Below are 12,351 nucleotides of genomic sequence, written 5' to 3'. Positions count from 1 at the left end.
AAAGGAACACATATGTGAGAATGCTATTCATTGACTACAGCTCAGCGTTCAAAACCATAGTGTCCTCAAAGCTCATCACTAAGCTAAGGACCCTGTGACTAAACACCTCCCTCTGCAACTGGATCCTGGACTTCCTGACGGCCCCCCCAGGTGGTAAGGGTAGGTAACAACAGTACATCACTGGGGCCAAGCTTCCGGCCATCCAGGACCTCTATACCAGACGGTGTCAGAGGAAGGCCCTAAAAATGATCAAAGACTCCAGCCACCCTAGTCATAGACTTTTCTCTCTGCTACCACACGGCAAGCGATACCGGAGCACTAAGTCTAGGCCCAAAAGGCTTCTCAACAGCTTCTACCCCCAAGCCATAAGACTCCTGAACAGCTAATCAAAAGGCTAACCAGACTATTTGCATTTCCCCCCCACCCCCTCTTTTACGCTACTGCTATTCTCTGTTTATTATCTATGCATAGTCACTTTAACTCTACCTACATGTACATATTACCTTAATTACTTCGACTAACCGGTGCCCCTGCACATTGACTCTGTACCGGTACCCCCTGTGTTATAGCCTCGCTATTGTTATTTTACTGCTGCTCTTTAATTAGTAGTTTATTTTTGGTTTATGATTTATTTTTTAAATTATTGTTTTACTTATCTATTTTTTACTTAACACATATTTTTCTTAAAACTGCACTGTTGGTTAAGGACTTGTAAGTAAGAATTTCACAGTAAGGTTGTATTTGGCGCATGTGACAAATACAATTTGATTTGATTTGATACAGTCAATGTCATTACATTGGAGATCATGTAAAAAAACATCAGTTTCAAATTCCTCTTTCAAATAAGACAGGATTTGGATCTAGGTATTCACACATCCCTGATACATCCAATGGGACAGCTTATATCTAAGGAAAACACCCCACCCCACTTACAACATATTTTTCTGGGGTATTTGTAAATATAAGGATGGTCAAGGTTGATTTTGTAGGGTCCTTCAGATTTGGACACATGGGCTCATTAATTATCTGGGTCAAATTTAATTTAACATAAAAATCCTTTAAACAATCAGATACATGGTTTCCCCCAGGCAATGTAAAGTCCCCAATGATTAACACTTCAGAGGCTGAAAAGGAGGCTATGAAGGCAATGAGTTCTAATAGCAAACATTTGTTAGCCAACGGTGGACGGTGAACTCCCAGGATTGTTATTGTGGAGTTACTTCCTAATTGGAGACTTTTAAGGCCAAAAATTCGAATTGCTTTGGGATGATGACAGACTAACATTGAAACAGAAAAGTGATATTTCACATAAATGGCTACACTGCCACCATTACCCTTCCAATCTGCCCTGAATACTCTGTAACCATCTATAGCAATGTCACAATCCATTCTTTTCTCTGTTGCCCATGTCTCTGACAAGAAAAATACATCTGAATTTGCTTGAAAGGGCCAGATCTTAATGCGATCCATTTTAGACAATAGGCTACGTATGTTTAAGTGCATCATTTTCAAACCTTTACGGTCTTTGTATTCCAGTAGTGTATCAACACAAGCCAGATCATTACATATTGGATTTGTGGTTTAGGCGCTAACAGAAGACTTCAAGGAATTGGACACAAGATTGCTATACTGTATACAACACAACTGTGCTTGTGAGCACATGCAGTACAACAGATAAATACAGGCCTGTTGATAGTATTGGAGGGGCTAATAACAGTGGTCTCCCTATTGTAGCTAACATAACTATTTGTGGAATTTAGGTCAGCAATCAAAAGATAACTGTTGTCAAAATTATTGACAGAATCAGTAGGTTCAATATTGGAATTAACAGAGCCATTGCAGGGAGGTAAATTAACAGGCACAGGATAACTATTTTCAACACACTTATCAGTATTGAAAACAGAAGCTGAAAAGTAGCACTCGGAGTAAATGTCACTGATTACCTTAGCATATCTTGGTGCTGACAGTCACTTTTTCAGGGCTGCCTTATAATGCTATGAAGGATCCAGGAACCCAAATTATTTGGGTGGATTCCTCCTTATAAAATGTGTTTTATTTCCAAAATGTATCAAGATTGTCAACAAAAGTTACACACATTGAGCTGCAATAATCACGTAGCCAGTTGTGAAGAGAAAGAATCCTGCTAAAGCGTTCAATGCCACAATTCAGAGAGGGCACAGGGCCAGATATGATGGGTATTTTATTAGTGAAATCAATCAGCTCTTTAAAATCCTGTTTCAACTGTTCCAAGCTGCCCTTCGTAATGTTATTAAAGCCCACAGAGACTACAATAGAATCGATTTCCATGTCCTGATGTAGAACATTCGGGAGCAGCTTAGTAATGGCATTTACTTGAGCTCCAGGATAGGACATTGTTTTGCACGAGGAACAGTGACATTTCTTTCCATGGAGCTGTCCAAAATCACGGCTGGTGAGAAGGATAAGGAAATACCCAGACTTGCATGCTTCACAGGATTCTGAGAAACCTTTAAGGAGGGGCAAGAGGCAGGATAACTTAAGCCCGTAGTTCCCGGCGTCTGGTGCAGGTCTCCGACAGATGGATAAGCCCCGCTTGATCCAAAGCAGGGACGGAAGGTGGCCAACATCTAATTAGAAATTGTAAGTGAAAGAGTAGGCACAGCAGACACAGGTACCCCCATTCAACGAAGGTGAAAGAAGATTAGGCTCCAGGGAGGCAAAACTATTAGTTGTTTGTATCCGCTCCGGGCCTCTCGTTGGGAGTGTAGCCTGCTTTGCGGGAGGCCACTGTCTTCGGCTTCCATGGCTCATGACATGTGACCATCGTTGATTGGCATGCTCCTCTTAATGTGCACCTTTGAGTCCACCATCAGATGGAGGAGGAGAGGAAGGAGATACCTCCTCTGGTGAACAAACTCCAGGCAACACCGGCCAGTTGGACAACGACAAAACAGCAAGGTGGAGATGCATCCAACAAGCCCGAACCCCGTCAAGCCACTGGAGTAGAAAAGGTCAACTTTCCACTCTGCGTTTTACCCAGTTTCTTACGTAGACTGATGACCTGCTTGATCAAGGAAGCCACTTCAATCCTATAATCCTCAGCAAGAAAACAATTGTCACATTGGAACTCTGAGTGATCCAGCTTGTCCCGAAAGGAAGCGTAGTAGATACATCTCCTATAGCGCTGGAAACGTTCATTTACATCTTCAGACGAAAAGGGCTCCATTGCAAAACTTGTTAGCATTAACTGAAGATCATTTAGTGCTTTGAACAGGTAGCCGGAGAGTAGAGTTTTGCAGTAGTCTAATCTAGAAGTGACAAAAGCGTGGATTAGCTTTTCTGCATAATTTGTTAACAAAAAGTTTAAGATTTTTTGCAATGTTACGAAGATGGAAAAAAGCTGCCCTATATTTGTGATATATTAGTCAAAGAGAGATCAGGGTCCAGAGGAACGCTGAGGTCCTTCACAGTTTTATTTGAGACGACTGTACCTTGTCAGATCAAACAGTAGATCCCTTTGTTTCTTGGGACCCAGAACTCATCTCTGTTTTGTCCCAGTTTAAAAGTAAAACATTTGCCGCCATCCACTTCCTTATGTCTCAAACACAGGCTTCCACTGTAGGCAATTTTGGAGATTCACCATGTTTCATTGACATGTACATCTGTGTGTCGTCTGCATAGCAGTGAAAGTTGATATTAAAATATATAGTGAAAACAATAGTGGTCCCAAAACTGAACCTTGAGATGAGACAAAACTAGCCAGTTATAGAATATTGTGTAGACCGCTAAGCTGACTGAAGACCGGGCATTCAACTCGCAGTTTTTGACATCGTTTCCACTGTAACATTTATTTACATGACGTGATGAAACTTCAAGTTGCAAGCTACTTTCGTATCAAAGTGTTGTCTCAGGAAACACATTCCAGAGACTGGTTCTTGCTAGGTTGGAATAATTGGATTTGACATAGAAATATCATCTAGCTTGATAGGCTAGCCAGCTGCAGTATGCTAACTAGCTGCTGTCACGATGTCAGGCTTTAGCCTACACATAGAACTGAATTAGCTGATCATCTTGAGATGGCGAGTCAGTCACCTTCAAAACTTCTCTCAATAGTAACGCTATTAGCTTATCTCGACACACACAAGAAACACTCACAAGACACACACAAGAAACACTCACATACAACCACATCCCCAAATCAGGAAGTTCAGCCCCCCTTAAAAGTTGAAAACATTTTGCATGTTGAAGTTTTCTTCCTGAGCAAGTCTTAACTACCTAATCCAAAATCTAGCTAAGGAGTTTTTCAGTTGTAGGACCAGTATTTATGAAAATCGGGTTTACTTGCTAGCTGAGCCAGTCTCCAATCCAAAAGTGATGCTTACAGCACCAGCTAACACTAAATGCTGAATAAATGCTCCCTCCGTCTAGCTGATAAGGCAGTTGCTGTTCTGTTGTGATTTGTTCACCGAGTTCTGCAACTGACTGTTCTAGCTGCCTACAACGTTATCACGTTGGCAAAATGTTACAAAGTAGCGACACCAGTAGAGACTTGCCGATTTCTGCAAACAGTTCCATACATTTACTCTTAGTGAATACGAACCCTGGACATTGAACCCAATACAGAACAAACCTCTTAAAATGTTTGTCTCAAACCACATGGTTCGTTTGTGCTGACTTTCTCCCGAATGCTGTGTTTGTCTGGCTGGGGTTGGGTGATAAAAGATGTTGTTAGGGGACGCAGGATGAGAGCTGATGTTCCAGAGACCCCACCAGAGCACGCACAGACAGACTGACAGACTGACAGACTGACAGACAGACAGACAGACAGACAAAACTGAGTATGAGTTGGGTATCAAGTCATTTGGGGCATGTCTCTGGTCTGTTTCTGGTATCTGCTCAGTCTGTGGATAATGGAGATAGCAAACCACATACCACAGTCTCTTAGTCTGATTTCGCTGTCTCCCCTCAAATACAGTACTTTTCAACCATGTAATCTAACTAATGAGTGTCACCGCTAAATTGGTTTTCTAGAATGACAACAAACTTAATTAACCATCAAACAATAGTATTGTTAACTCTGGTTCTGAATTTATTTATTTCACCTTTATTTAACCAGGTAGGCAAGTTGAGAACAAGTTCTCATTTACGACCTGGCCAAGATAAAGCAAAGCAGTTCAACACACAACAACACAGAGTTACACATGGAGTAAAACAAACATACAGTCAATAATACAGTAGAAAAATAAGTCTATATACAATGTCAGCAAATAAGGTGAGATGAGGGAGGTAAAGGCAAAAAAGGCCATGGTGGCGAAGTAAATACAATATAGCAAGTAAAACACTGGAATGGTAGATTTGCAGTGGAAGAATGTGCAAAGTAGAGATATAAATAATGGGGTGCAAAGGAACAAAATTAATAAATACAGTAGGGGAAGAGGTAGTTGTTTGGACCAGCAACCCTGTAAAAAGTACCCCTCAATCTCTGTCAAATATGGGTAAGAGAGGACCTCTGTAAATGTCCATCAACACTGATTCAAAATAAAAAGTCCTGAAGTCAATAGCACTCTCTTCATAAAATAAAATCTTTCAGAAGATGGATAGTGGTGACGGTAGAGTAGACCATGTCTCTCCTTGGACTAGAGAAGATCCCCCTGCCTTAACTAAGACAGTGGCTGATTGGCAGTGGAGGACCACTTCTTTTAAAGAAGTATGAGGAACTGATATATCCAGGAAAGATGGTTACCTGAGTGGTCTCTGACCTGACAGATGTTAAATATCAGGAGCAACAGAGAAGACCAAAGAGCAACAGAGGACCAAAGAGCAACAGAGGCCCAAAGAGCAACAGAAGCTCAAGGAGCAACAGAAGCCCAAGGAGCAACAGGAGCCCAAGGAGCAACAGAAGCCCAAGGAGCAACAGAAGCCCAAGGAGCAACAGAAGCCCAAGGAGCAACAGAAGCCCAAATAGCAACAGAAACCCAAGGAGCAACAGAAACCCAAGGAGCTAGAAAGAGAAGCCCGTGGTGCTAGAAAAAAATGATATTTTTATTTGACCTTTATTTAACTAGGTAAGTTAAGAACAAATTCTTATTTCCAATGACTGCCTAGGAACAGAGGGTTAACTGCCTGTTCAGGGGCAGAACAACAGATTTGTACCTTGTCAGCTCAGGGAGTTGAACTTGCAACCTTCCAGTTATTAGTCCAACACTCTAACCACTAAGCTACCATGTTCAATTTTCTTATTTTTTTAAATTTACAGATAGCCAGGGGCACACTCCAACACTCAGACATCATTTACAAAAGATGCATTTGAGTCTGCCAGAGGCAGTAGGGGTTACCATGTGTTCTATTGATAAGTGCATGAATTTGATCATTTTCCTGTCCTGCTAAGCATTCAACGTGTAATGAGTACTTTTGGTTGTCAAGGAAAATGTATGGAGTAAAAAGTACATTATTATCTTTAGGAATGTAGTGAAATAAGGGTAAAAGTTGTCAAAAATGTCAAAAATATAAATAGTAATATAAAGTACAGATTCCCCCAAAACTACTTAAATTGACTGGTTGAATTTAAGTTTAATCTGTTTTCATTTATGTATTTCAATCACCGAAAAGTGTAGCCAGAGGTGTAGCCCATTCTCCTCACCGTAGCCCCTCACCTGTGTGAGTGAGAGCCACAGGGTGCAGACAGCTCTGTGGATGAATGACAGCTGTCTGAGAGGAGAAGTATCTAACAACAAAAAATACCCAGATTTACAGCAGAGGAGCTGATGAGTGAACACTTGGCAACCAGAATAACAGCCAGGGACAGGGCCAGGGAGTTTCCAGTTGAACTGTATGAGGATGGAGGAGTACTGTTCTGCAAAGTCTGTCAGCATTCAAATGACTACATACGGGGTCAAACTGCGGTGGCTCACCTGAGGACACTCCAAAACAACAATAGGTCTAGTGGACCAGGTAAGCATTCTGATGCTTTAGCTAGATACAGATATATTAACTTGCAACTAGGTTTGCTCAGGTTAGCTAATATCTGTTCTTGACAATTACAATTTTGGCTGTATCTACATAGCGGCAAGTTAGCTAGCTACTGTTAGGTAGGCAAGCTTCCCATGTAGTCACTCCATCATGTCATTTAAGGTATCTCGCTAGCTAACAAGTTAGTCAAAGTGACATGGTGTAGTTAGCAAAACAAGTGACAAGTTAGGAATTACAAAAGCAGCAAGTCACAGACATCATTTTCTGACTTTTGTGTAACTTTTTGTAGTTAACTGTCATTGTTTGGAAAGGTGACAGACATACTGTCAGGTTTATTGGCTCTGTCTGTGTGTTCCAGGCATCTGTGTCAGGTTTATGGGCTCTGTCTGTGTGTTCCAGGCTTCTGTGTCAGGTTTATGGGCTCTGTCTGTGTGTTCCAGGCTTCTGTGTCAGGTTTATGGGCTCTGTCTGTGTGTTCCAGGCTTCTGTGTCAGGCTTATGGGCTCTGTCTGTGTGTTCCAGGCTTCTGTGTCAGGTTTATGGGCTCTGTCTGTGTGTTCCAGGCTTCTGTGTCAGGTTTATGGGCTCTGTCTGTGTGTTCCAGGCTTCTGTGTCAGGTTTATGGGCTCTGTCTGTGTGTTCCAGGCTTCTGTGTCAGGTTTATGGGCTCTGTCTGTGTGTTCCAGGCTTCTGTGTCAGGTTTATGGGCTGTGTGCTTAGCTTCTAAGCTTGTGATCCACTGTAGGCCTGCCATTGAACTCAACCTGAAAATTCCTAATTTACCAAATGTAACCATTGTCCTTTACTTTCTAAATAATTTTCTGTCTAAACAAGACTGTCTGGCAAAGACCCCCTCCACAGCTGAGAGAAAGGAGTTCACATTGGACTTCACAAGAACATTAATAAAAGCAGATATACCTGTTGAGAAGGGTCCCAAGTTCTCCACATTTCTGAAGAAACACTGCAAGCAGGGAGGTTCTACCCCAGCGCCATACTATCAGCGATCAGAGTACCTACCAGAGCTCTATTCACAATATGAGGGTGATGCTGTTGAGGGGAAAGGATATTTAAGTCATCCTTGATGAGATGACCGTTGCAGTTGGAAGATGTGCCCTGGCCATCCTACTCCAGCCAGTGGATGAGCGACCTGTTGTAACAGGTCACCGACTACAAACAGTGCAGCTATTCCCTCTGCAAGCCAATCAAACAAGCAAAGCATCAGTATAGAGACAAAGTAGAATCGCAATTCAATGGCTCAAACACGAGACGTATGTGGCAGCGACTACAGTCAATCACGGATTACAAAAAGAAAACCAGCCCAGTCGCGGACACTGACGTCTTGCTCTCAGACAAATTAAACAACTTCTTTGCTCGCTTCGAGGACAATACAGTGCCACTGACACGGCCCGCTACCAAAGCCTGTGGGCTCTCTTTCTCTGTGGCCAACGTGAGTAAAACATTTAAACGTGTTAACCCTCGCAAGGCTGCCGGCCCAGACGGCATCCCTAGTGGCATCCTCAGAGCATGTGCAGACCAGCTGGCTGGTGTGTTTACGGACATATTCAACCAATCCTTATCCCAGTCTGTTGTCCCCACATGCTTCAAGATGGCCACCATTGTTCCTGTTTCCAAGAAAGCTATGATAACTGATAACTACCTCCCCATTGCACTCACCTCTGTCATCATGAAGTGCTTTGAGAGACTAGTTAAGGACCATATCACCTCCACCCTACCCGATACTGTAGACCCACTCCAATTAGCTTACCGCCCCAATAGGTCCACTGACGATCGCCATGACACTGCACACTGCCCTATCCCATCTGGACAAGAGGAATACCTATGTAAGAATGCTGTTAATTAACTACAGCTCAGCTTTTAACACCATAGTACCCTCCAAACTCATAATTAATCTCGAGACCCTGGGTCTTGACCCCGCACTGTGCAACTGCGTTTTGGACTTTGACAGGCCGCCCCCAGGTGGTGAAGGTAGGAAACAACATCTCCACCCCGCTGATCCTCAACACTGGGGCCCCACAAGCGTGAATTCTCAGCCCTCTCCTGTAATCCCTGTTCACCCATGACTTTATGGCCATGCACGCCTTCAACTCAATCATCAAGTTTGCAGACGACACTACAGTGGTAGGCCTGATTACCAACAATGACGAGACAGCCTACAGGGAGGAGGTGAGGGCCCTCAGAGTGTGGTGTCAGGAAAATAACCTCTCACTCAACGTCAACAAAACAAAGGAGATGATCGTGGACTTCAGGAAACAGCAGAGGGAGCACCCCCCATCCACATCAACGGGACAGTAGTGGAGAAGGTGGAAAGTTTTAAGTTAAGCAAACTACCTGCCCTCCAGGACACCTACACCACCCAAAGTCACAGGAAGGCCAATAAGATTATCAAGGACAACAACCACCCGAGCCACTGCCTGTTCACCTCGCTATCATCCAGAAGGCGAGGTCAGTACAGGTGCATCAAAGCTGAGACCGAGAGACAGAAGCTGTTTTCAATCTCAAGGCCATCAGACTGTTAAACAGCCATCGCTAACATGGAGAGCCTGCTACCAACATACAGACTCAAGTCTCTGGCCACTTAAATAAACGGACTATAAAGGTATCACTAGTCACTTGAAATAATGCCACTTTAATAATGTTTACATAGAGGTATCACTAGTCACTTTAAAACCACTTTAATCATATTTACATATCCTACATTACTCATCTAATATGTATATACTGTATTCTACACCATCTACTGTGTCTTGCCTATGCCGCACAGCCATCGCTCATCCATATATTTATATGTACATATTCTTATTCATCCCTTTACATTTGTGTGTATAAGGTAGATATTGTGAATTTGTTAAATTACTTGTTAGATTTTACTGCATAGTCGGAACTAGAAGCACAATCATTTCACTGCATTCGCATTAACATCTGCTAAACATGTGTATGTGACCAATAAAATTTGATTTGAAGGGCCTCTTCCCAAACTCCGGACATGTCACCTGTTTTGCCCGTCTTGTGAGCCTGGTGCTGGAGGTTTTTCCAGAGGTGTTTGAGGACGTGAATAGGCTGTGTTTGGTGAAGAATGGGTTCTGTCAGGCAACCCAGCGTTGTCTGGAGCTGAGGGCATTCATCCTGGAACATAGCCATTCTCCTGTGGTGCCTGTCTGCTGTGCAGACCAGGTGGGGCTCCTGGATTCGTGTTGTGGAGTACCTGGCAGAGTACATGGATGTGCTCACCGACTTTACTACAACCTTACCAGAGACGGTGAGTTGTGTCCAGGACCTTTGTGAGCTGCAGAGGGAACACAAGGCCCAGCTGAAGGCCCAGGCAGTGTTCATTGTATGGAGTGGCTAACCTGACAGAGCTGGAAGACAACTCTGTGTCAACAGCCCACAATATCACAGTTTTGCCGTGGCAGCATGCTCCATCAAGTTGCAGAATGTTCTGGAGAAGAACCCTTCACATGTTCACATCCCTAACTGTTCTAGCTGTTCTAGATCCAGCCCAGGCAAGAAAGGACATTACGGACTATGTCCATGCCAACCCTGCTCTGAGCCAGGTGTCTGCAGAAGAGTGGCACAGATAAATAGGCATCGCCAGGGCAGATGCTATGGAAGTGAGTGCAGTGGACTGGTGGGCTGCTCGTCAGGATAAGATGACAGCCTTAGCTCACATTGCGGCGATACATCTGTGTCCCCCCATTACCTCAGTGTAGGTATAGAGACTTTTCTCACATTATCCGATATTAGTCATCTTATTTTATTTGACCTTTTTTTAACTAGAAAAGTCAGTTAAGAACAAATTTTTATTTTCAATGACGGCCTAGGAACAGTGGGTTAACTGCCTGTTCACTGAGGAGCCTCACAGAGAAATGCTAATGTTGTTGATTGCAAAGTATAATAGCATTGAGCACTAAAAAGCATGTCAGTCACACACACACCAACTATACCACTCTCCGTGTTTTGGTTTGAAGAAGTTTGATAATTGTTCATGAACAGTTATATGGTGAATGGAATGAAGAGAGAGAATGTCATGTATTATGTCTTGTTCCTGTTCTTTCTCTTCACTCCGTTTCCCTCTGCTGGTCGTATTAGATTTCCTTCTCTTCCTCTCCTTCCCCCAGCCATTCCTCATCTTCTCTAACTACCTCGTTCACTCTTTTCCCACCTGTTCCCTTTTTCCCTCTGATTAGGTCTCTATTTCTCTCTCTGTTCCTGCTTCTTTCTTTGTCAGATTCTCGTTTGAGTTTCTCATGCCAGAACCAAACTATCGTCTTGTTTGCTTCACCCTTGTCCCATCCTGTCGGAATCTGCCTGTTCTTCTGATGCTACGTGTGATCAGGTACCTCTGTCCGCTACGACCCGCTCCTACCCAGAGAGACCAGCAGTCTGTCGCCGCAACCCAGCTATTCTCCTCTGCTGCTAAGAAGGGGACTCTTTTGTAAATATCAGAAGGACTTTCTGTTTCATTTGTCGCCCTCTCTGAGGGTTGTCTATTTTGCCATTTTTCTACATCTGAAGAGGATCTATGTCTTCCCTGTGTTTTTACATTAAAGGACTCTGTTTTTGTTAAACCGCTTTTGGGTCCTCACTCAAGTTCACAACAGAAGAATCTGACCAAGAATGGACCCAGCGATTTCGGATCCTTTCCACTCAGCCGTCGAGATCCAGGGAGCGATGCTAGGCAGACACGAGCAGGAATTGTCTGTTGCTCGACATGCCGTTGAGACCCTGACCGCCCAAGTCTCCGACCTCACAAGAAGAGCTTCACCATCTCCGCCTCGATCCACCGGCCACTTCCAGGGCTTCCGAATCTCCGGAGCCCAGAATCAATAACCCGCCGTGTTACTCTGGGGAGGCCACTGAATGCCGCTCGTTCCTCACCCAGTGTGATATTGTGTTTTCTCTCCAGCCCAACACTTACTCCAGGAGCACAGCTCGTATCGCCTACGTCATATCTCTCCTTACTGGACGGGCTCTTGAGTGGGGCACGGCTATCTGGGAGGCGAGGGCTGAGTGTACTAACCAGTATCAGGACTTTAAGGAGGAGATGATACAGGTTTTTGATCGTTCTGTTTTTGGGGAGGAAGCTTCCAGGGTCCTGGCTTCCCTATGTCAAGGTAATCGATCCATAACAGATTACTCTATTGAGTTTCGCACTCTTGCTGCCTCCAGTGACTGGAACGAGCCAGCAATGCTCGCTCGTTTTCTGGAGGGTCTCCGCGCTGAGGTAAAGGATGAGATTCTCTCCCGGGAGGTTCCCTCCAGCGTGGATTCCTTGATTGAACTCGCTATTCGCATAGAGCGACGGGTTGATCTTCGTCACCGAGCTCGGAGAAAGGAGCTCGCGTTCTCCGTTGCCCCCCTCTCCGCATCACTACCATCTTCCTC

Source organism: Oncorhynchus kisutch, linkage group LG5 (assembly GCF_002021735.2).
Source record: "Oncorhynchus kisutch isolate 150728-3 linkage group LG5, Okis_V2, whole genome shotgun sequence".
Lineage (NCBI taxonomy): Eukaryota > Metazoa > Chordata > Actinopteri > Salmoniformes > Salmonidae > Oncorhynchus > Oncorhynchus kisutch.
Note: the sequence above shows the minus strand (reverse complement) of the source record.